The sequence below is a fragment of the Triturus cristatus genome, chromosome 1_1 (genome assembly GCF_964204655.1).
Source record: "Triturus cristatus chromosome 1_1, aTriCri1.1, whole genome shotgun sequence".
In the NCBI taxonomy this organism is placed as follows: domain Eukaryota; kingdom Metazoa; phylum Chordata; class Amphibia; order Caudata; family Salamandridae; genus Triturus; species Triturus cristatus.
In genome coordinates this window covers 1,254,268,139-1,254,291,571 of record NC_140579.1, presented here as the reverse complement: position 1 = coordinate 1,254,291,571, position 23,433 = coordinate 1,254,268,139, and positions in this window count along the sequence as shown.

Genomic DNA, 23,433 nt, shown 5'->3' with positions numbered 1-23,433 from the left:
AGTACGCTTAGAATTACTTTTCAGGGTCAGTGCTGGGCTAAAAGATGCCGCACTGGGTTCTCTCCTGATTACAGGTGAGTAAATCGGAATTCGTAGTTCGGTTGATTTTAGAGGAATATTTGTACGTTTCAAAAATGGACACTTAGAAACTTTTCTGCTGAAAACCACACAATGGATTCCTATGGAAGGAAATGCAAGTTACTGGTAAGTACGCTTAGAATTACTTTTCAGGGTCAGTGCTGGGCTAAAAGATGCAGCCCTGGGTTCTCTCATGATAACAGGTGAGTAAATCGGAATTCATTGTTCGGCTGATTTTAGAGGAATATTTGTACCTTTCAAAATTGGACACTTAGAAACTTTTCTGCTGAAAACCACACAATGGATTCTTATGGAAGGAAATACAACTTACTGGTAAGTACGCTTAGAATTGCTTTTCAGGGTCAGTGCTGGGCTAAAAGATGCAGCACTGGGTTGTCTCCTGATTACAGGTGAGTAAATCAGAATTCGTAGTTCGGCTTATTTTAGAGGAATATTTGTACGTTTCAAAATTGGACTCTTCGAAACTTTTCTGCTGAAAACAACACAATGGATTCCTATGGAAGGAAATACAAGTTACTGGTAAGTACGCTTAGAATTACTTTTCAGGGTCAGTGCTGGGCTAAAAGATGCAGCACTAGGTTCTCTCCTGATTAAAGGTGAGTGAATCGGAATTCGTAGTTCGGCTGATTTTAGAGGAATATTTGTACGTTTCAAAATTGGACACTTATGACACTTTTCTGCTGAAAACCACACAATGGATTCCTATGGAAGGAAATACAAGTTACTGGTAAGTACGCTTAGAATTACTTTTCAGGGTCAGTGCTGGGCTAAAAGATGCAGCACCTTGTTCTCTCGTGATTACAGGTGAGTAAATCGTAATTCGTAGTTCGGCTGATTTTAGAGGAATATTTCTACGTTTCAAAATTGGACACTTAGAACATTTTCTGGTGAAAACCACCCAGTGGATTCCTATGGAAGGATATACAAGTTACTGGTAAGTACGCTTAGAATTACTTTTCAGGGTCAGTGCTGGGCTAAAAGATGCAGCACTGGGTTCTCTCCTGATTACAGGTGAGTTAATCGGAATTCGTAGTTCGGCTGATTTTAGAGGAATATTTGTACGTTTCAAAATTGGACACTTAGAACATTTTCTGGTGAAAACCACACAGTGGGTTCCTATGGAAGGAAATAAAAGTTACTGGTAAGTACGCTTAGAATTACTTTTCAGGGTCAGTGCTGGGCTAAAAGATGCAGCACTGGGTTCTCTCCTGACTATAGGTGAGTAAATCGGAATTCGTAGTTTGGCTGATTTTAGAGGAATATTTGTACCTTTCAAAATTGGACACTTAGAAACTTTTCTGCTGAAAACCACACAATGGATTCCGATAAAAGGAAATACAAGTTACTGGTAAGTACGCTTAGAATTATTTTTCAGGGTCAGTGCTGGGCTAAAAGATGCAGCACTGGGTTCTCTCCTGATTACAGGTGAGTAAATCGGAATTCGTAGTTCGGCTGGTTTTAGAGGAATATTTGTACGTTTCAAAATTGGACACTTAAAACATTTTCTGGTGAAAACCACACAATGGATTCCTATGGAAAGAAATACAAGTTACTGGTATGTACGCTTAGAATTACTTTTCAGGGTCAGGGGTTTGCTAAAAAAAGCAGCCCTGGGTTCTCTCCTTATAACAGGTGAGTAAATCGGAATTCGTAGTTCAGTTGATTTTAGAGGAATATTTGTACGTTTCAAAAATGGACACTTAGATATTTTTCTGGTGAAAACCACACAATGGATTCCTATGGAAGAAAATACAAGTTAATGGTAAGTACGCTTAGAATTACTTTTCAGGGTCAGTGCTGGGCTAAAAGATGCAGCCCTGGGTTCTCGCCTGATAACAGGTGAGTAAATCGGAATTCGTAGTTCGGCTGATTTTAAAGGAATATTTGTACATTTCAAAAAGTGGACACTTAGATATTTTTCTGGCGAAAACCACACAATGGATTCCTATGGAAGTTAATACAAGTTACTGGTAAGTACGCTTAGAATTACTTTTCAGGGTCAGTGCTGGGCTAAAAGATGCAGCACTGGGTTCCCTCCTGATTACAGGTGAGTAAATCGGAATTCGTAGTTCGACTGGTTTTAGAGGAATATTTGTACGTTTCAAAATTGGACTCTTCGAAACTTTTCTGCTGAAAACCCCACAATGGATTCCTATGGAAGGAAATACAAATTACTGGTAAGTATGCTTAGAATTACTTTTCATGGTCAGTGCTGTGCTAAAAGATGCAGCAGTGGGTTCTCTCCTGATTACAAGTGAGTGAATCGGAATTCGTAGTTCGGCTGATTTTAGAGGAATATTTGTACGTTTCAAAATTGGACACTTATGACACTTTTCTGCTGAAAACCACACAATGGATTCCTATGGAAGGAAATACAAGTTACTGGTAAGTACGCTTAGAATTACTTTTCAGGGTCAGTGCTGGGCGAAAAGATGCAGCACTGGGTTCCCTCCTGATTACAGGTGAGTAAATCGGAATTCGTAGTTCGGCTGGATTTAGAGGAATATTTGTACGTTTCAAAATTGGACACTTAGAACATTTTCTGGTGAAAACCACACAATGGATTCCTATGGAAAGAAATACAAGTTACTGGTAAGTACGGTTAGAATTACTTTTCAGGGTCAGTGCTGGGCTAAAAGATGCCGCACTGGGTTCTCTCCTGATTACAGGTGAGTAAATCGGAATTCGTAGTTCGGTTGATTTTAGAGGAATATTTGTACGTTTCAAAAATGGACACTTAGAAACTTTTCTGCTGAAAACCACACAATGGATTCCTATGGAAGGAAATGCAAGTTACTGGTAAGTACGCTTAGAATTACTTTTCAGGGTCAGTGCTGGGCTAAAAGATGCAGCCCTGGGTTCTCTCCTGATTACAGGTGAGTAAATCGGAATTCGTAGTTCGGCTGATTTTAGAGGAATATTTGTACGTTTCAAAATTGGACTCTTCGAAACTTTTCTGCTGAAAACAACACAATGGATTCCTATGGATGGAAATACAAGTTACTGGTAAGTATGCTTAGAATTGCTTTTCAGGGTCAGTGCTGGGCTAAAAGATGCAGCACTGGGTTCTCTTCTGATTACAGGTGAGTGAATCGGAATTCGTAGTTTGGCTGATTTTAGAGGAATATTTGTACGTTTCAAAATTGGACACTTATGACACTTTTCTGCTGAAAACCACATAATGGATTCCTATGGAAGGGAGTACAAGTTACTGGTAAGTACGCTTAGAATTACTTTTCAGGGTCAGTGCTGGGCTAAAAGATGCAGCACTGGGTTCCCTCCTGATTACAGGCGAGTAAATCGGAATTCGTAGTTCGACTGGTTTTAGAGGAATATTTGTACGTTTCAAAATTGGAGTCTTCGAAACTTTTCTGCTGAAAACCCCACAATAAATTCCTATGGAAGGAAATACAAGTTACTGGTAAGTACGCTTAGAATTACTTTTCAGGGTCAGTGCTGGGCTAAAAGATGCAGCAGTGGGTTGTCTCCTGATTACAGGTGAGTGAATCGGAATTCGTAGTTCGGCTGATTTTAGAGGAATATTTGTACGTTTCAAAATTGGACACTTATGACACTTTTCTGCTGAAAACCACACAATGGATTCCTATGGAAGGAAATGCAAGTTACTGGTAAGTACGCTTAGAATTACTTTTCAGGGTCAGTGCTGGGCGAAAAGATGCAGCCCTGGGTTCTCTCATGATAACAGGTGAGTAAATCGGAATTGGTAGTTCGGCTGATTTTAGAGGAATATTTGTACCTTTCAAAATTGGACACTTAGAAACTTTTCTGCTGAAAACCACACAATGGATTCTTATGGAAGGAAATACAAGTTACTGGTAAGTACGCTTAGAATTGCTTTTCAGGGTCAGTGCTGGGCTAAAAGATGCAGCACTGGGTTGTCTCCTGATTACAGGTGAGTAAATCGGAATTCGTAGTTCGGCTGATTTTAGAGGAATATTTGTACGTTTCAAAATTGGACTCTTCGAAACTTTTCTGCTGAAAACAACACAATGGATTCCTATGGAAGGAAATACAAGTTACTGGTAAGTACGCTTAGAATTACTTTTCAGGGTCAGTGCTGTGCTAAAAGATGCAGCACTGGGTTCTCTCCTGATTAAAGGTGAGTGAATCGGAATTCGTAGTTCGGCTGATTTTAGAGGAATATTTGTATGTTTCAAAATTGGACACTTATGACACTTTTCTGCTGAAAACCACACAATGGATTCCTATGGAAGGAAATACAAGTTACTGGTAAGTACGCTTAGAATTACTTTTCAGGGTCAGTGCTGGGCTAAAAGATGCAGCACTGGGTTCCCTCCTGATTACAGGTGAGTAAATCGGAATTTGTAGTTCGGCTGGTTTTAGAGGAATATTTGTACGTTTCAAAATTGGACACTTATGACACTTTTCTGGTGAAAACCACACAATGGATTCCTATGGAAGGAAATACAAGTTACTGGTAAGTACGCTTAGAATTACTTTTCAGGGTCAGTGCTGGGCAAAAAGATGCAGCCCCGGGTTCTCTCCTGATAGGTGAGTACATCAGAATTCGTAGTTCAGTTGATTTTAGAGGAATATTTGTACGTTTAAAAAATGGACACTTAGAAACTTCTCTGCTGAAAACCACACAATGGATTCCTATGGAAGGAAATGCAAGTTACTGGTAAGTACGCTTAGAATTACTTTTCAGGGTCATTGCTGAGCTAAAAGATGCAGCACTATGTTCTCTTCTGATTACAGGTAAGTAAATTGGAATTCGTAGTTCGGCTGATTTTAGAGGAATATTTGTACCTTTCAAAATTGGACACTTAGAAACTTTTCTGCTGAAAACCACACAATGGATTCCTATGGAAGGAAATACAAGTTACTGGTAAGTACGCTTAGAATTGCTTTTCAGGGTCAGTGCTGGGCTAAAAGATGCAGCACTGGGTTCTCTCCTGATTACAGGTGAGTAAATCGGAATTCGTAGTTCGGCTGATTTTAGAGGAATATTTGTACGTTTCAAAATTGGACACTTATGACACTTTTCTGCTGAAAACCACACAATGGATTCCTATGGAAGGAAATACAAGTTACTGGTAAGTACGCTTACAATTACTTTTCAGGGTCAGTGCTGGGCTAAAAGATGCAGCACTGGGTTCTCTCCTGATTAGAGGTGAGTAAATTGGAATTCGTAGTTCGGCTGATTTTAGAGGAATATTTGTACGTTTCAAAATTGGACACTTATGACACTTTTCTGGTGAAAACCACACAATGGATTCCTATGGAAGGAAATACAAGTTACTGGTAAGTACGCTTAGAATTACTTTTCAGGGTCAGTGCTGGGCAAAAAGATGCAGCCCCGGATTCTCTCCTGATAGGTGAGTACATCAGAATTTGTAGTTCAGTTGATTTTAGAGGAATATTTGTACGTTTAAAAAATGGACACTTAGAAACTTCTCTGCTGAAAACCACACAATGGATTCCTATGGAAGGAAATGCAAGTTACTGGTAAGTACGCTTAGAATTACTTTTCAGGGTCATTGCTGGGCTAAAAGATGCAGCACTAGGTTCTCTGCTGATTACAGGTAAGTAAATTGGAATTCGTAGTTCGGCTGATTTTAGAGGAATATTTGTACCTTTCAAAATTGGACACTTAGAACATTTTCTGGTGAAAACCACACAGTTGATTCCTATGGAAGGAAATACTAGTTACTGGTAAGTACGCTTAGAATTACATTTCAGGGTCAGTGCTGGGCTAAAAGATGCAGCGCTGGGTTCTCTCCTGATTACAGGTGAGTAAATTGGAATTCGTAGTTCAGCTGATTTTAGAGGAATATTTGTACGTTTCAAAATTGGACTCTTCGAAACTTTTCTGTTGAAAACCACACAATGGATTCCTATGGAAGGAGATACAAGTTACTGGTAAGTACGCTTAGAATTACTTTTTAGGGTCAGTGCAGGGCTAAAAGATGCAGCACTGGGTTCTCTCCTGATTGCAGGTGAGTGAATCGAATTCGTAGTTCGGCTGATTTTAGAGGAATATTTGTACGTTTCAAAATTGGACACTTATGACACTTTTCTGCTGAAAAACACACAATAGATTCCTATGGAAGGAAATACAAGTTACTGGTAAGTACGCTTAGAATTACTTTTCAGGGTCAGTGCTGGGCTAAAAGATGCAGCACCTTGTTCTCTCGTGATTATAGGTGAGTAAATCAGAATTCGTAGTTCGGCTGATTTTAGAGGAATATTTCTACATTTCAAAATTGGACACTTAGAACATTTTCTGGTGAAAACCACCCAGTGGATTCCTATGGAAGGAAATACAAGTTACTGGTAAGTACGCTTAGAATTACTTTTCAGGGTCCGTGCTGGGCTAAAAGATGCAGCACTGGGTTCTCTTCTGATTACAGGTGAGTTAATCGGAATTCGTAGTTCGGCTGATTTTAGAGGAATATTTGTACCTTTCAAAATTGGACCCTTAGAAACTTTTCTGCTGAAAACCACACAATGGATTCCTATAAAAGGAAATACAAGTTACTGATAAGTACGCTTAGAATTATTTTTCAGAGTCAGTGCTGGGCTGAAAGATGCAGCCCTGGGTTCTCTCCTGATAACAGGTGAGTAAATTGGAATTCGTAGTTCGGCTGATTTTAGAGGAATATTTGTACCTTTCAAAATTGGACACTTAGAAACTTTTCTGCTGAAAACCACACAATGGATTCCTATGGAAGGAAATACAAGTTACTGGTAAGTACGCTTAGAATTGCTTTTCAGGGTCAGTGCTGGGCTAAAAGATGCAGCACTGGGTTCTCTCCTGATTACAGGTGAGTAAATCGGAATTCGTAGTTCGGCTGATTTTAGAGGAATAGTTGTACGTTTCAAAATTGGACACTTATGACACTTTTCTGCTGAAAACCACATAATGGATTCCTATGGAAGGGAGTACAAGTTACTGGTAAGTACGCTTAGAATTACTTTTCAGGGTCAGTGCTGGGCTAAAAGATGCAGCACTGGGTTCCCTCCTGATTACAGGTGAGTAAATCGGAATTCGTAGTTCGACTGGTTTTAGAGGATTATTTGTACGTTTCAAAATTGGACTCTTCGAAACTTTTCTGCTGAAAACCCCACAATGGATTCCTATGGAAGAGAATACAAGTTACTGGTAAGTATGCTTAGAATTACTTTTCAGGGTCAGTGCTGGGCTAAAAGATGCAGCAGTGTGTTCTCTCCTGATTACAGGTGAGTGAATCGAAATTCGTAGTTCGGCTGATTTTAGAGGAATATTTGTACGTTTCAAAATTGGACACTTATGACACTTTTCTGCTGAAAACCACACAATGGATTCCTATGGAAGGAAATACAAGTTACTGGTAAGTACGCTTAGAATTACTTTTCAGGGTCAGTGCTGGGCTAAAAGATGCAGCACTGGGTTCCCTCCTGATTACAGGTGAGTAAATCGGAATTCGTAGTTCGGCTGGATTTAGAGGAATATTTGTACGTTTCAAAATTAGACACTTAGAACATTTTCTGGTGAAAACCACACAATGGATTCCTATGGAAAGAAACACAAGTAACTGGTAAGTACGCTTAGAATTACTTTTCAGGGTCAGTGCTGGGCTAAAAGATGCCGCACTGGGTTCTCTCCTGATTACAGGTGAGTAAATCGGAATTCGTAGTTCGGTTGATTTTAGAGGAATATTTGTACGTTTCAAAAATGGACACTTAGAAACTTTTCTGCTGAAAACCACACAATGGATTCCTATGGAAGGAAATGCAAGTTACTGGTAAGTACGCTTAGAATTACTTTTCAGGGTCAGTGCTGGGCTAAAAGATGCAGCCCTGGGTTCTCTCATGATAACAGGTGAGTAAATCGGAATTCATTGTTCGGCTGATTTTAGAGGAATATTTGTACCTTTCAAAATTGGACACTTATAAACTTTTCTGCTGAAAACCACACAATGGATTCTTATGGAAAGAAATACAAGTTACTGGTAAGTACGCTTAGAATTGCTTTTCAGGGTCAGTGCTGGGCTAAAAGATGCAGCACTGGGTTGTCTCCTGATTACAGGTGAGTAAATCAGAATTCGTAGTTCGGCTTATTTTAGAGGAATATTTGTACGTTTCAAAATTGGACTCTTCGAAACTTTTCTGCTGAAAACAACACAATGTATTCCTATGGAAGGAAATACAAGTTACTGGTAAGTACGCTTAGAATTACTTTTCAGGGTCAGTGCTGGGCTAAAAGATGCAGCACTGGGTTCTCTCCTGATTAAAGGTGAGTGAATCGGAATTCGTAGTTCGGCTGATTTTAGAGGAATATTTGTACGTTTCAAAATTGGACACTTATGACACTTTTCTGCTGAAAACCACACAATGGATTCCTATGGAAGGAAATACAAGTTACTGGTAAGTACGCTTAGAATTACTTTTCAGGGTCAGTGCTGGGCTAAAAGATGCAGCACCTTGTTCTCTCGTGATTACAGGTGAGTAAATCGGAATTCGTAGTTCGGCTGATTTTAGAGGAATATTTCTACGTTTCAAAATTGGACACTTAGAACATTTTCTGGTGAAAACCACCCAGTGGATTCCTATGGAAGGAAATACAAGTTACTGGTAAGTACGCTTAGAATTACTTTTCAGGGTCAGTGCTGGGCTAAAAGATGCAGCACTGGGTTCTCTCCTGATTACAGGTGAGTTAATCGGAATTCGTAGTTCGGCTGATTTTAGAGGAATATTTGTACGTTTCAAAATTGGACACTTAGAACATTTTCTGGTGAAAACCACACAGTGGATTCCTACGGAAGGAAATAAAAGTTACTGGTAAGTATGCTTAGAATTACTTTTCAGGGTCAGTGCTGGGCTAAAAGACGCAGCACTGGGTTCTCTCCTGACTATAGGTGAGTAAATCGGAATTCGTAGTTTGGCTGATTTTAGAGGAATATTTGTACCTTTCAAAATTGGACACTTAGAAACTTTTCTGCTGAAAACCACACAATGGATTCCGATAAAAGGAAATACAAGTTACTGGTAAGTACGCTTAGAATTATTTTTCAGGGTCAGTGCTGGGCTAAAAGATGCAGCACTGGGTTCTCTCCTGATTACAGGTGAGTAAATCGGAATTCGTAGTTCGGCTGGTTTTAGAGGAATATTTGTATGTTTCAAAATTGGACACTTAAAACATTTTCTGGTGAAAACCACACAATGGATTCCTATGGAAAGAAATACAAGTTACTGGTATGTACGCTTAGAATTACTTTTCAGCGTCAGTGCTTTGCTAAAAAAAGCAGCCCTGGGTTCTCTCCTTATAACAGGTGAGTAAATCGGAATTCGTAGTTCGGTTGATTTTAGAGGAATATTTGTACGTTTCAAAAATGGACACTTAGATATTTTTCTGGTGAAAACCACACAATGGATTCCTATGGAAGAAAATACAAGTTAATGGTAAGTACGCTTAGAAGTACTTTTCAGGGTCAGTGCTGGGCTAAAAGATGCAGCCCTGGGTTCTCGCCTGATAACAGGTGAGTAAATCGGAATTCGTAGTTCGGCTGATTTTAAAGGAATATTTGTACATTTCAAAAAGTGGACACTTAGATATTTTTCTGGCGAAAACCACACAATGGATTCCTATGGAAGTTAATACAAGTTACTGGTAAGTACGCTTAGAATTACTTTTCAGGGTCAGTGCTGAGCTAAAAGATGCAGCACTGGGTTCCCTCCTGATTACAGGTGAGTAAATCGGAATTCGTAGTTCGACTGGTTTTAGAGGAATATTTGTACGTTTCAAAATTGGACTCTTCGAAACTTTTCTGCTGAAAACCCCACAATGGATTCCTATGGAAGGAAATACAAATTACTGGTAAGTATGCTTAGAATTACTTTTCAGGGTCAGTGCTGTGCTAAAAGATGCAGCAGTGGGTTCTCTCCTGATTACAAGTGAGTGAATCGGAATTCGTAGTTCGGCTGATTTTAGAGGAATATTTGTACGTTTCAAAATTGGACACTTATGACACTTTTCTGCTGAAAACCACACAATGGATTCCTATGGAAGGAAATACAAGTTACTGGTAAGTACGCTTAGAATTACTTTTCAGGGTCAGTGCTGGGCTAAAAGATGCAGCACTGGGTTCCCTCCTGATTACAGGTGAGTAAATCGGAATTCGTAGTTCGGCTGGATTTAGAGGAATATTTGTACGTTTCAAAATTGGACACTTAGAACATTTTCTGGTGAAAACCACACAATGGATTCCTATGGAAAGAAATACAAGTTACTGGTAAGTACGGTTAGAATTACTTTTCAGGGTCAGTGCTGGGCTAAAAGATGCCGCACTAGGTTCTCTCCTGATTACAGGTGAGTAAATCGGAATTCGTAGTTCGGTTGATTTTAGAGGAATATTTGTACGTTTCAAAAATGGACACTTAGAAACTTTTCTGCTGAAAACCACACAATGGATTCCTATGGAAGGAAATGCAAGTTACTGGTAAGTACGCTTAGAATTACTTTTCAGGGTCAGTGCTGGGCTAAAAGATGCAGCCCTGGGTTCTCTCCTGATTACAGGTGAGTAAATCGGAATTCGTTGTTCGGCTGATTTTAGAGGAATATTTGTACGTTTCAAAATTGGACTCTTCGAAACTTTTCTGCTGAAAACAACACAATGGATTCCTATGGATGGAAATACAAGTTACTGGTAAGTATGCTTAGAATTGCTTTTCAGGGTCAGTGCTGGGCTAAAAGATGCAGCACTGGGTTCTCTTCTGATTACAGGTGAGTGAATCGGAATTCGTAGTTTGGCTGATTTTAGAGGAATATTTGTACGTTTCAAAATTGGACACTTATGACACTTTTCTGCTGAAAACCACATAATGGATTCCTATGGAAGGGAGTACAAGTTACTGGTAAGTACGCTTAGAATTACTTTTCAGGGTCAGTGCTGGGCTAAAAGATGCAGCCCTGTGTTCTCTCCTGATTACAGGTGAGTAAATCGGAATTCGTAGTTCGGCTGATTTTAGAGGAATATTTGTACGTTTCAAAATTGGACTCTTCGAAACTTTTCTGCTGAAAACCACACAATGGATTCCTATGGAAGGAAATGCAAGTTACTGGTAAGTACGCTTAGAATTACTTTTCAGGGTCAGTGCTGGGCGAAAAGATGCAGCCCTGGGTTCTCTCATGATAACAGGTGAGTAAATCGGAATTCGTAGTTCGGCTGATTTTAGAGGAATATTTGTACCTTTCAAAATTGGACACTTAGAAACTTTTCTGCTGAAAACCAAACAATGGATTCTTATGGAAGGAAATACAAGTTACTGGTAAGTACGCTTAGAATTGCTTTTCAGGGTCAGTGCTGGGCTAAAAGATGCAGCACTGGGTTGTCTCCTGATTACAGGTGAGTAAATCGGAATTCGTAGTTCGGCTGATTTTAGAGGAATATTTGTACGTTTCAAAATTGGACTCTTCGAAACTTTTCTGCTGAAAACAACACAATGGATTCCTATGGAAGGAAATACAAGTTACTGGTAAGTACGCTTAGAATTACTTTTCAGGGTCAGTGCTGTGCTAAAAGATGCAGCACTGGGTTCTCTCCTGATTAAAGGTGAGTGAATCGGAATTCGTAGTTTGGCTGATTTTAGAGGAATATTTGTACGTTTCAAAATTGGACACTTATGACACTTTTCTGCTGAAAACCACACAATGGATTCCTATGGAAGGAAATACAAGTTACTGGTAAGTACGCTTAGAATTACTTTTCAGGGTCAGTGCTGGGCTAAAAGATGCAGCACTGGGTTCCCTCCTGATTACAGGTGAGTAAATCGGAATTTGTAGTTCGGCTGGTTTTAGAGGAATATTTGTACGTTTCAAAATTGGACACTTATGACACTTTTCTGGTGAAAACCACACAATGGATTCCTATGGAAGGAAATACAAGTTACTGGTAAGTACGCTTAGAATTACTTTTCAGGGTCAGTGCTGGGCAAAAAGATGCAGCCCCGGGTTCTCTCCTGATAGGTGAGTACATCAGAATTCGTAGTTCAGTTGATTTTAGAGGAATATTTGTACGTTTAAAAAATGGACACTTAGAAACTTCTCTGCTGAAAACCACACAATGGATTCCTATGGAAGGAAATGCAAGTTACTGGTAACTACGCTTAGAATTACTTTTCAGGGTCATTGCTGAGCTAAAAGATGCAGCACTATGTTCTCTTCTGATTACAGGTAAGTAAATTGGAATTCGTAGTTCGGCTGATTTTAGAGGAATATTTGTACCTTTCAAAATTGGACACTTAGAAACTTTTCTGCTGAAAACCACACAATGGATTCCTATGGAAGGAAATACAAGTTACTGGTAAGTACGCTTAGAATTGCTTTTCAGGGTCAGTGCTGGGCTAAAAGATGCAGCACTGGGTTCTCTCCTGATTACAGGTGAGTAAATCGGAATTCGTAGTTCGGCTGATTTTAGAGGAATATTTGTACGTTTCAAAATTGGACACTTATGACACTTTTCTGCTGAAAACCACACAATGGATTCCTATGGAAGGAAATACAAGTTACTGGTAAGTACGCTTACAATTACTTTTCAGGGTCAGTGCTGGGCTAAAAGATGCAGCACTGGGTTCTCTCCTGATTAGAGGTGAGTAAATTGGAATTCGTAGTTCGGCTGATTTTAGAGGAATATTTGTACGTTTCAAAATTGGACACTTATGACACTTTTCTGGTGAAAACCACACAATGGATTCCTATGGAAGGAAATACAAGTTACTGGTATGTACGCTTAGAATTACTTTTCAGGGTCAGTGCTGGGCAAAAAGATGCAGCCCCGGATTCTCTCCTGATAGGTGAGTACATCAGAATTTGTAGTTCAGTTGATTTTAGAGGAATATTTGTACGTTTAAAAAATGGACACTTAGAAACTTCTCTGCTGAAAACCACACAATGGATTCCTATGGAAGGAAATGCAAGTTACTGGTAAGTACGCTTAGAATTACTTTTCAGGGTCATTGCTGGGCTAAAAGATGCAGCACTAGGTTCTCTGCTGATTACAGGTAAGTAAATTGGAATTCGTAGTTCGGCTGATTTTAGAGGAATATTTGTATGTTTCAAAATTGGACACTTAGAACATTTTCTGGTGAAAACCACACAGTTGATTCCTATGGAAGGAAATACTAGTTACTGGTAAGTACGCTTAGAATTACATTTCAGGGTCAGTGCTGGGCTAAAAGATGCAGCGCTGGGTTCTCTCCTGATTACAGGTGAGTAAATTGGAATTCGTAGTTCAGCTGATTTTAGAGGAATATTTGTACGTTTCAAAATTGGACTCTTCGAAACTTTTCTGTTGAAAACCACACAATGGATTCCTATGGAAGGAGATACAAGTTACTGGTAAGTACGCTTAGAATTACTTTTTAGGGTCAGTGCAGGGCTAAAAGATGCAGCACTGGGTTCTCTCCTGATTGCAGGTGAGTGAATCGAATTCGTAGTTTGGCTGATTTTAGAGGAATATTTGTACGTTTCAAAATTGGACACTTATGACACTTTTCTGCTGAAAAACACACAATGGATTCCTATGGAAGGAAATACAAGTTACTGGTAAGTACGCTTAGAATTACTTTTCAGGGTCAGTGCTGAGCTAAAAGATGCAGCACCTTGTTCTCTCGTGATTATAGGTGAGTAAATCAGAATTCGTAGTTCGGCTGATTTTAGAGGAATATTTCTACATTTCAAAATTGGACACTTAGAACATTTTCTGGTGAAAACCACCCAGTGGATTCCTATGGAAGGAAATACAAGTTACTGGTAAGTACGCTTAGAATTACTTAGAGTCAGTGCTGGGCTAAAAGATGCAGCACTGGGTTCTCTTCTGATTACAGGTGAGTTAATCGGAATTCGTAGTTCGGCTGATTTTAGAGGAATATTTGTACCTTTCAAAATTGGACCCTTAGAAACTTTTCTGCTGAAAACCACACAATGGATTCCTATAAAAGGAAATACAAGTTACTGATAAGTACACTTAGAATTATTTTTCAGAGTCAGTGCTGGGCTGAAAGATGCAGCCCTGGGTTCTCTCCTGATAACAGGTGAGTAAATTGGAATTCGTAGTTCGGCTGATTTTAGAGGAATATTTGTACCTTTCAAAATTGGACACTTAGAAACTTTTCTGCTGAAAACCACACAATGGATTCCTATAGAAGGAAATACAAGTTACTGGTAAGTACGCTTAGAATTGCTTTTCAGGGTCAGTGCTGGGCTAAAAGATGCAGCACTGGGTTCTCTCCTGATTACAGGTGAGTAAATCGGAATTCGTAGTTCGGCTGATTTTAGAGGAATAGTTGTACGTTTCAAAATTGGACTCTTCGAAACTTTTCTGCTGAAAACAACACAATGGATTCCTATGGAAGGAAATACAAGTTACTGGTAAGTACGCTTAGAATTGCTTTTCAGGGTCAGTGCTGGGCTAAAAGATGCAGCACTGGGTTCTCTCCTGATTACAGGTGAGTGAATCGGAATTCGTAGTTTGGCTGATTTTAGAGGAATATTTGCACGTTTCAAAATTCAACACTTATGACACTTTTCTGCTGAAAACCACATAATGGATTCTTATGGAAGGGAGTACAAGTTACTGGTAAGTACGCTTAGAATTACTTTTCAGGGTCAGTGCTGGGCTAAAGGATGCAGCACTGGGTTCCCTCCTGATTACAGGTGAGTAAATCGGAATTCGTAGTTCGACTGGTTTTAGAGGAATATTTGTACGTTTCAAAATTGGACTCTTCGAAACTTTTCTGTTGAAAACCCCACAATGGATTCCTATGGAAGGAAATACAAGTTACTGGTAAGTATGCTTAGAATTACTTTTCAGGGTCAGTGCTGGGCTAAAAGATGCAGCAGTGGGTTCTCTCCTGATTACAGGTGAGTGAATCGGAATTCGTAGTTCGGCTGATTTTAGAGGAATATTTGTACGTTTCAAAATTGGACACTTATGACACTTTTCTGCTGAAAACTACACAATGGATTCCTATGGAAGGAAATACAAGTTACTGGTAAGTACGCTTAGAATTACTTTTCAGGGTCAGTGCTGGGCTAAAAGATGCAGCACTGGGTTCCCTCCTGATTACAGGTGAGTAAATCGGAATTCGTAGTTCGGCTGGATTTAGAGGAATATTTGTACGTTTCAAAATTGGACACTTAGAACATTTTCTGGTGAAAACCACACAATGGATTCCTATGAAAAGAAATACAAGTAACTGGTAAGTACGCTTAGAATTACTTTTCAGGGTCAGTGCTGGGCTAAAAGATGCCGCACTGGGTTCTCTCCTGATTACAGGTGAGTAAATCGGAATTCGTAGTTCGGTTGATTTTAGAGGAATATTTGTACGTTTCAAAAATGGACACTTCGAAACTTTTCTGCTGAAAACCACACAATGGATTCCTATGGAAGGAAATGCAAGTTACTGGTAAGTACGCTTAGAATTACTTTTCAGGGTCAGTGCTGGGCTAAAAGATGCAGCCCTGGGTTCTCTCATGATAACAGGTGAGTAAATCGGAATTCATGGTTCGGCTGATTTTAGAGGAATATTTGTACCTTTCAAAATTGGACACTTAGAAACTTTTCTGCTGAAAACCACACAATGGATTCTTATGGAAGGAAATACAAGTTACTGGTAAGTACGCTTAGAATTGCTTTTCAGGGTCAGTGCTGGGCTAAAAGATGCAGCACTGGGTTGTCTCCTGATTACAGGTGAGTAAATCGGAATTCGTATTTCGGCTGATTTTAGAGGAATATTTGTACGTTTCAAAATTGGACTCTTCGAAACTTTTCTGCTGAAAACAACACAATGGATTCCTATGGAAGGAAATACAAGTTACTGGTAAGTACGCTTAGAATTACTTTTCAGGGTCAGTGCTGGGCTAAAAGATGCAGCACTGGGTTCTCTCCTGATTAAAGGTGAGTGAATCGGAATTCGTAGTTCGGCTGATTTTAGAGGAATATTTGTACGTTTCAAAATTGGACACTTATGACACTTTTCTGCTGAAAACCACACAATGGATTCCTATGGAAGGAAATACAAGTTACTGGTAAGTACGCTTAGAATTACTTTTCAGGGTCAGTGCTGGGCTAAAAGATGCAGCACCTTGTTCTCTCGTGATTACAGGTGAGTAAATCGGAATTCGTAGTTCAGCTGATTTTAGAGGAATATTTCTACGTTTCAAAATTGGACACTTAGAACATTTTCTGGTGAAAACCACCCAGTGGATTCCTATGGAAGGAAATACAAGTTACTGGTAAGTACGCTTAGAATTACTTTTCAGGGTCAGTGCTCGGCTAAAAGATGCAGCACTGGGTTCTCTCCTGACTATAGGTGAGTAAATCGGAATTCGTAGTTTGGTTGATTTTAGAGGAATATTTGTACCTTTCAAAATTGGACACTTAGAAACTTTTCTGCTGAAAACCACACAATGGATTCCTATAAAAGGAAATACAAGTTACTGGTAAGTACGCTTAGAAATATTTTTCAGAGTCAGTGCTGGGCTGAAAGATGCAGCCCTGGGTTCTCTCCTGATAACAGGTGAGTAAATTGGAATTCGTAGTTCGGCTGATTTTAGAGGAATATTTGTACCTTTCAAAATTGGACACTTAGAAACTTTTCTGCTGAAAACCACACAATGGATTCCTATGGAAGGAAATAGGAGTTACTGGTAAGTACGCTTAGAATTGCTTTTCAGGGTCAGTGCTGGGCTAAAAGTTGCAGCACTGGGTTCTCTCCTGATTACAGGTGAGTAAATCGGAATTCGTAGTTCGGCTGATTTTAGAGGAATAGTTGTACGTTTCAAAATTGGACTCTTCGAAACTTTTCTGCTGAAAACAACACAATGGATTCCTATGGAAGGAAATACAAGTTACTGGTAAGTACGCTTAGAATTGCTTTTCAGGGTCAGTGCTGGGCTAAAAGATGCAGCACTGGGTTCTCTCCTGATTACAGGTGAGTGAATCGGAATTCGTAGTTCGGCTGATTTTAGAGGAATATTTGTACGTTTCAAAATTGGACACTTATGACACTTTTCTGCTGAAAACCACATAATGGATTCCTATGGAAGGGAGTACAAGTTACTGGTAAGTACGCTTAGAATTACTTTTCAGGGTCAGTGCTGGGCTAAAAGATGCAGCACTGGGTTCCCTCCTGATTACAGGTGAGTAAATCGGAATTCATACTTCGACTGGTTTTAGAGGAATATTTGTACGTTTCAAAATTGGACTCTTCGAAACTTTTCTGCTGAAAACCCCACAATGGATTCCTATGGAAGGAAATACAAGTTACTGGTAAGTATGCATAGAATTACTTTTCAGGGTCAGTGCTGGGCTAAAAGAGGCAGCAGTGGGTTCTCTCCTGATTACAAGTGAGTGAATCGGAATTCGTAGTTCGGCTGATTTTAGAGGAATATTTGTACGTTTCAAAATTGGACACTTATGACACTTTTCTGCTGAAAACCACACAATGGATTCCTATGGAAGGAAATACAAGTTACTGGTAAGTACGCTTAGAATTACTTTTCAGGGTCAGTGCTGGGCTAAAAGATGCAGCACTGGGTTCCCTCCTGATTACAGGTGAGTAAATCGGAATTCGTAGTTCGGCTGGATTTAGAGGAATATTTGTACGTTTCAAAATTGGACACTTAGAACATTTTCTGGTGAAAACCACACAATGGATTCCTATGGAAAGAAATACAAGTTACTGGTAAGTACAGTTAGAATTACTTTTCAGGGTCAGTGCTGGGCTAAAAGATGCCGCACTGGGTTCTCTCCTGATTACAGGTGAGTAAATCGGAATTTGTAGTTCGGTTGATATTAGAGGAACATTTGTACGTTTCAAAAATGGACACTTAGAAACTTTTTTGCTGAAAACCACACAATGGATTCCTATGGAAGGAAATGCAAGTTACTGGTAAGTACGCTTAGAATTACTTTTCAGGGTCAGTGCTGGGCTAAAATATGCAGCCCTGGGTTCTCTCATGATAACAGGTGAGTAAATCGGAATTCGTAGTTCGGCTGATTTTAGAGGAATATTTGTACGTTTCAAAATTGTACACTTATGACACTTTTTTGCTGAAAACCACACAATAAATTCCTATGGAAGGAAATACAAGTTACTGGTAAGTACACTTAGAATTACTTTTCAGGGTCAGTGCTGGGCTAAAAGATGCAGCACTGGGTTCCCTCCTGATTACAGGTGAATAAATCGGAATTTGTAGTTCGGCTGGTTTTAGAGAAATATTTGTACGTTTCAAAATTGGACACTTATGACACTTTTCTGGTGAAAACCACACAATGGATTCCTATGGAAGGAAATACAAGTTACTGGTAAGTACGCTTAGAATTACTTTTCAGGGTCAGTGCTGGGCAAAAAGATGCAGCCCCGGGTTCTCTCCTGATAGGTGAGTACATCAGAATTCGTAGTTCAGTTGATTTTAGAGGAATATTTGTACGTTTAAAAAATGGACACTTAGAAACTTCTCTGCTGAAAACCACACAATGGATTCCTATGGAAGGAAATGCAAGTTACTGGTAAGTACGCTTAGAATTACTTTTCAGGGTCATTGCTGGGCTAAAAGATGCAGCACTAGGTTCTCTCCTGATTACAGGTAAGTAAATTGGAATTCGTAGTTCGGCTGATTTTAGAGGAATATTTGTACGTTTCAAAATTGGACACTTAGAACATTTTCTGGTGAAAACCACACAGTTGATTCCTATGGAAGGAAATACTAGTTACTGGTAAGTACGCTTAGAATTACATTTCAGGGTCAGTGCTGGGCTAAAAGATGCAGCACTGGGTTCTCTCCTGATTACAGGTGAGTAAATTGGAATTCGTAGTTCAGCTGATTTTAGAGGAATATTTGTACGTTTCAAAATTGGACTCTTCGAAACTTTTCTGTTGAAAACCACACAATGGATTCCTATGGAAGGAAATACAAGTTACTGGTAAGTACGCTTAGAATTACTTTTTAGGGTCAGTGCAGGGCTAAAAGATACAGCACTGGGTTCTCTCCTGATTGCAGGTGAGTGAATCGAATTCGTAGTTCGGCTGATTTTAGAGGAATATTTCTACGTTTCAAAATTGGACACTTAGAACATTTTCTGGTGAAAACCACACAGTGGATTCCTATGGAAGGAAATAAAAGTTACTGGTAAGTACGCTTAGAATTACTTTTCAGGGTCACTGCTGGGCTAAAAGATGCAGCACTGGGTTCTCTCCTGACTATAGGTGAGTAAATCGGAATTCGTAGTTTGGCTGATTTTAGAGGAATATTTGTACCTTTCAAAATTGGACACTTAGAAACTTTTCTGCTGAAAACCACACAATGGATTCCTATAAAAGGAAATTCAAGTTACTGGTAAGTACGCTTAGAATTATTTTTCAGAGTCAGTGCTGGGCTGAAAGATGCAGCCCTGGCTTCTCTCCTGATAACAGGTGAGTAAATTGGAATTTGTAGTTCGGCTGATTTTAGAGGAATATTTGTACCTTTCAAAATTGGACACTAAGAAACTTTTCTGCTGAAAACCACACAATGGATTCCTATGGAAGGAAATACAAGTTACTGGTAAGTACGCTTAGAATTGCTTTTCAGGGTCAGTGCTGGTCTAAAAGGTGCAGCTTAGGGTTCTCTCCTGATTACAGGTGAGTAAATCGGAATTCGTAGTTCGGCTGATTTTAGAGGAATATTTGTACGTTTCAAAATTGGACTCTTCGAAACTTTTCTGCTGAAAACAACACAATGGATTCCTAGGGAAGGAAATACAAGTTACTGGTAAGTACGCTTAGAATTGCTTTTCAGGGTCAGTGCTGGGCTAAAAGATGCAGCACTGGGTTCTCTCCTGATTACAGGTGAGTGAATCGGAATTCGTAGTTCGGCTGATTTTAGAGGAATATTTGTACGTTTCAAAATTGGACACTTATGACACTTTTCTGCTGAAAACCACACAATGGATTCCTTTAAAAGGAAATTCAAGTTACTGGTAAGTACGCTTAGAATTATTTTTCAGAGTCAGTGCTGGGCTGAAAGATGCAGCCCTGGCTTCTCTCCTGATAACAGGTGAGTAAATTGGAATTTGTAGTTCGGCTGATTTTAGAGGAATATTTGTACCTTTCAAAATTGGACACTAAGAAACTTTTCTGCTGAAAACCACACAATGGATTCCTATGGAAGGAAATACAAGTTACTGGTAAGTACGCTTAGAATTGCTTTTCAGGGTCAGTGCTGGTCTAAAAGGTGCAGCTTAGGGTTCTCTCCTGATTACAGGTGAGTAAATCGGAATTCGTAGTTCGGCTGATTTTAGAGGAATATTTGTACGTTTCAAAATTGGACTCTTCGAAACTTTTCTGCTGAAAACAACACAATGGATTCCTATGGAAGGAAATACAAGTTACTGGTAAGTATGCTTAGAATTGCTTTTCAGGGTCAGTGCTGGGCTAAAAGATGCAGCCCTGGGTTCTCTCATGATAACAGGTGAGTAAATCGGAATTCGTAGTTCGACTGGTTTTAGAGGAATATTTGTATGTTTCAAAATTGGACTCTTCGAAACTTTTCTGCTGAAAACCCCAGAATGGATTCCTATGGAAGGAAATACAAGTTACTGGTAAGTACGCTTAGAATTACTTTTCAGGGTCAGTGCTGGGCTAAAAGATGCAGCACTGGGTTCTCTCCTGATTACAGGTGAGTGAATCGGAATTCGTAGTTCGGCTGATTTTAGAGGAATATTTGTACGTTTCAAAATTGGACACTTAGAAACTTTTCTGCTGAAAACAACACAATGGATTCCTATGGAAGGAAATACAAGTTACTGGTAAGTACACTTAGAATTACTTTTCAGGGTCAGTGCTGGGCTAAAAGATGCAGCACTGGGTTCTCTCCTGATTAAAGGTGAGTGAATAGGAATTCGTAGTTCGGCTGATTTTAGAGGAATATTTGTACGTTTCAAAATTGTACACTTATGACACTTTTTTGCTGAAAACCACACAATGGATTCCTATGGAAGGAAATACAAGTTACTGGTAAGTACACTTAGAATTACTTTTCAGGGTCAGTGCTGGGCTAAAAGATGCAGCACTGGGTTCCCTCCTGATTACAGGTGAATAAATCGGAATTTGTAGTTCGGCTGGTTTTAGAGAAATATTTGTACGTTTCAAAATTGGACACTTATGACACTTTTCTGGTGAAAACCACACAATGGATTCCTATGGAAGGAAATACAAGTTACTGGTAAGTACGCTTAGAATTACTTTTCAGGGTCAGTGCTGGGCAAAAAGATGCAGCCCCGGGTTCTCTCCTGATAGGTGAGTACATCAGAATTCGTAGTTCAGTTGATTTTAGAGGAATATTTGTACGTTTAAAAAATGGACACTTATGACACTTTTCTGCTGAAAACTACACAATGGATTCCTATGGAAGGAAATACAAGTTACTGGTAAGTACGCTTAGAATTACTTTTCAGGGTCAGTGCTGGGCTAAAAGATGCAGCACTGGGTTCCCTCCTGATTACAGGTGAGTAAATCGGAATTCGTTGTTCGGCTGGATTTAGAGGAATATTTGTACGTTTCAAAATTGGACACTTAGAACATTTTCTGGTGAAAACCACACAATGGATTCCTATGAAAAGAAATACAAGTAACTGGTAAGTATGCTTAGAATTACTTTTCAGGGTCAGTGCTGGGCTAAAAGATGCCGCACTGGGTTCTCTCCTGATTACAGGTGAGTAAATCGGAATTCGTAGTTCGGTTGATTTTAGAGGAATATTTGTACGTTTCAAAAATGGACACTTCGAAACTTTTCTGCTGAAAACCACACAATGGATTCCTATGGAAGGAAATGCAAGTTACTGGTAAGTACGCTTAGAATTACTTTTCAGGGTCAGTGCTGGGCTAAAAGATGCAGCCCTGGGTTCTCTCATGATAACAGGTGAGTAAATCGGAATTCATGGTTCGGCTGATTTTAGAGGAATATTTGTACCTTTCAAAATTGGACACTTAGAAACTTTTCTGCTGAAAACCACACAATGGATTCTTATGGAAGGAAATACAAGTTACTGGTAAGTACGCTTAGAATTGCTTTTCAGGGTCAGTGCTGGGCTAAAAGATGCAGCACTGGGTTGTCTCCTGATTACAGGTGAGTAAATCGGAATTCGTATTTCGGCTGATTTTAGAGGAATATTTGTACGTTTCAAAATTGGACTCTTCGAAACTTTTCTGCTGAAAACAACACAATGGATTCCTATGGAAGGAAATACAAGTTACTGGTAAGTACGCTTAGAATTACTTTTCAGGGTCAGTGCTGGGCTAAAAGATGCAGCACTGGGTTCTCTCCTGATTAAAGGTGAGTGAATCGGAATTCGTAGTTCGGCTGATTTTAGAGGAATATTTGTACGTTTCAAAATTGGACACTTATGACACTTTTCTGCTGAAAACCACACAATGGATTCCTATGGAAGGAAATACAAGTTACTGGTAAGTACGCTTAGAATTACTTTTCAGGGTCAGTGCTGGGCTAAAAGATGCAGCACCTTGTTCTCTCGTGATTACAGGTGAGTAAATCGGAATTCGTAGTTCAGCTGATTTTAGAGGAATATTTCTACGTTTCAAAATTGGACACTTAGAACATTTTCTGGTGAAAACCACCCAGTGGATTCCTATGGAAGGAAATACAAGTTACTGGTAAGTACGCTTAGAATTACTTTTCAGGGTCAGTGCTCGGCTAAAAGATGCAGCACTGGGTTCTCTCCTGACTATAGGTGAGTAAATCGGAATTCGTAGTTTGGTTGATTTTAGAGGAATATTTGTACCTTTCAAAATTGGACACTTAGAAACTTTTCTGCTGAAAACCACACAATGGATTCCTATAAAAGGAAATACAAGTTACTGGTAAGTACGCTTAGAAATATTTTTCAGAGTCAGTGCTGGGCTGAAAGATGCAGCCCTGGGTTCTCTCCTGATAACAGGTGAGTAAATAGGAATTCGTAGTTCGGCTGATTTTAGAGGAATATTTGTACCTTTCAAAATTGGACACTTAGAAACTTTTCTGCTGAAAACCACACAATGGATTCCTATGGAAGGAAATAGGAGTTACTGGTAAGTACGCTTAGAATTGCTTTTCAGGGTCAGTGCTGGGCTAAAAGTTGCAGCACTGGGTTCTCTCCTGATTACAGGTGAGTAAATCGGAATTCGTAGTTCGGCTGATTTTAGAGGAATAGTTGTACGTTTCAAAATTGGACTCTTCGAAACTTTTCTGCTGAAAACAACACAATGGATTCCTATGGAAGGAAATACAAGTTACTGGTAAGTACGCTTAGAATTGCTTTTCAGGGTCAGTGC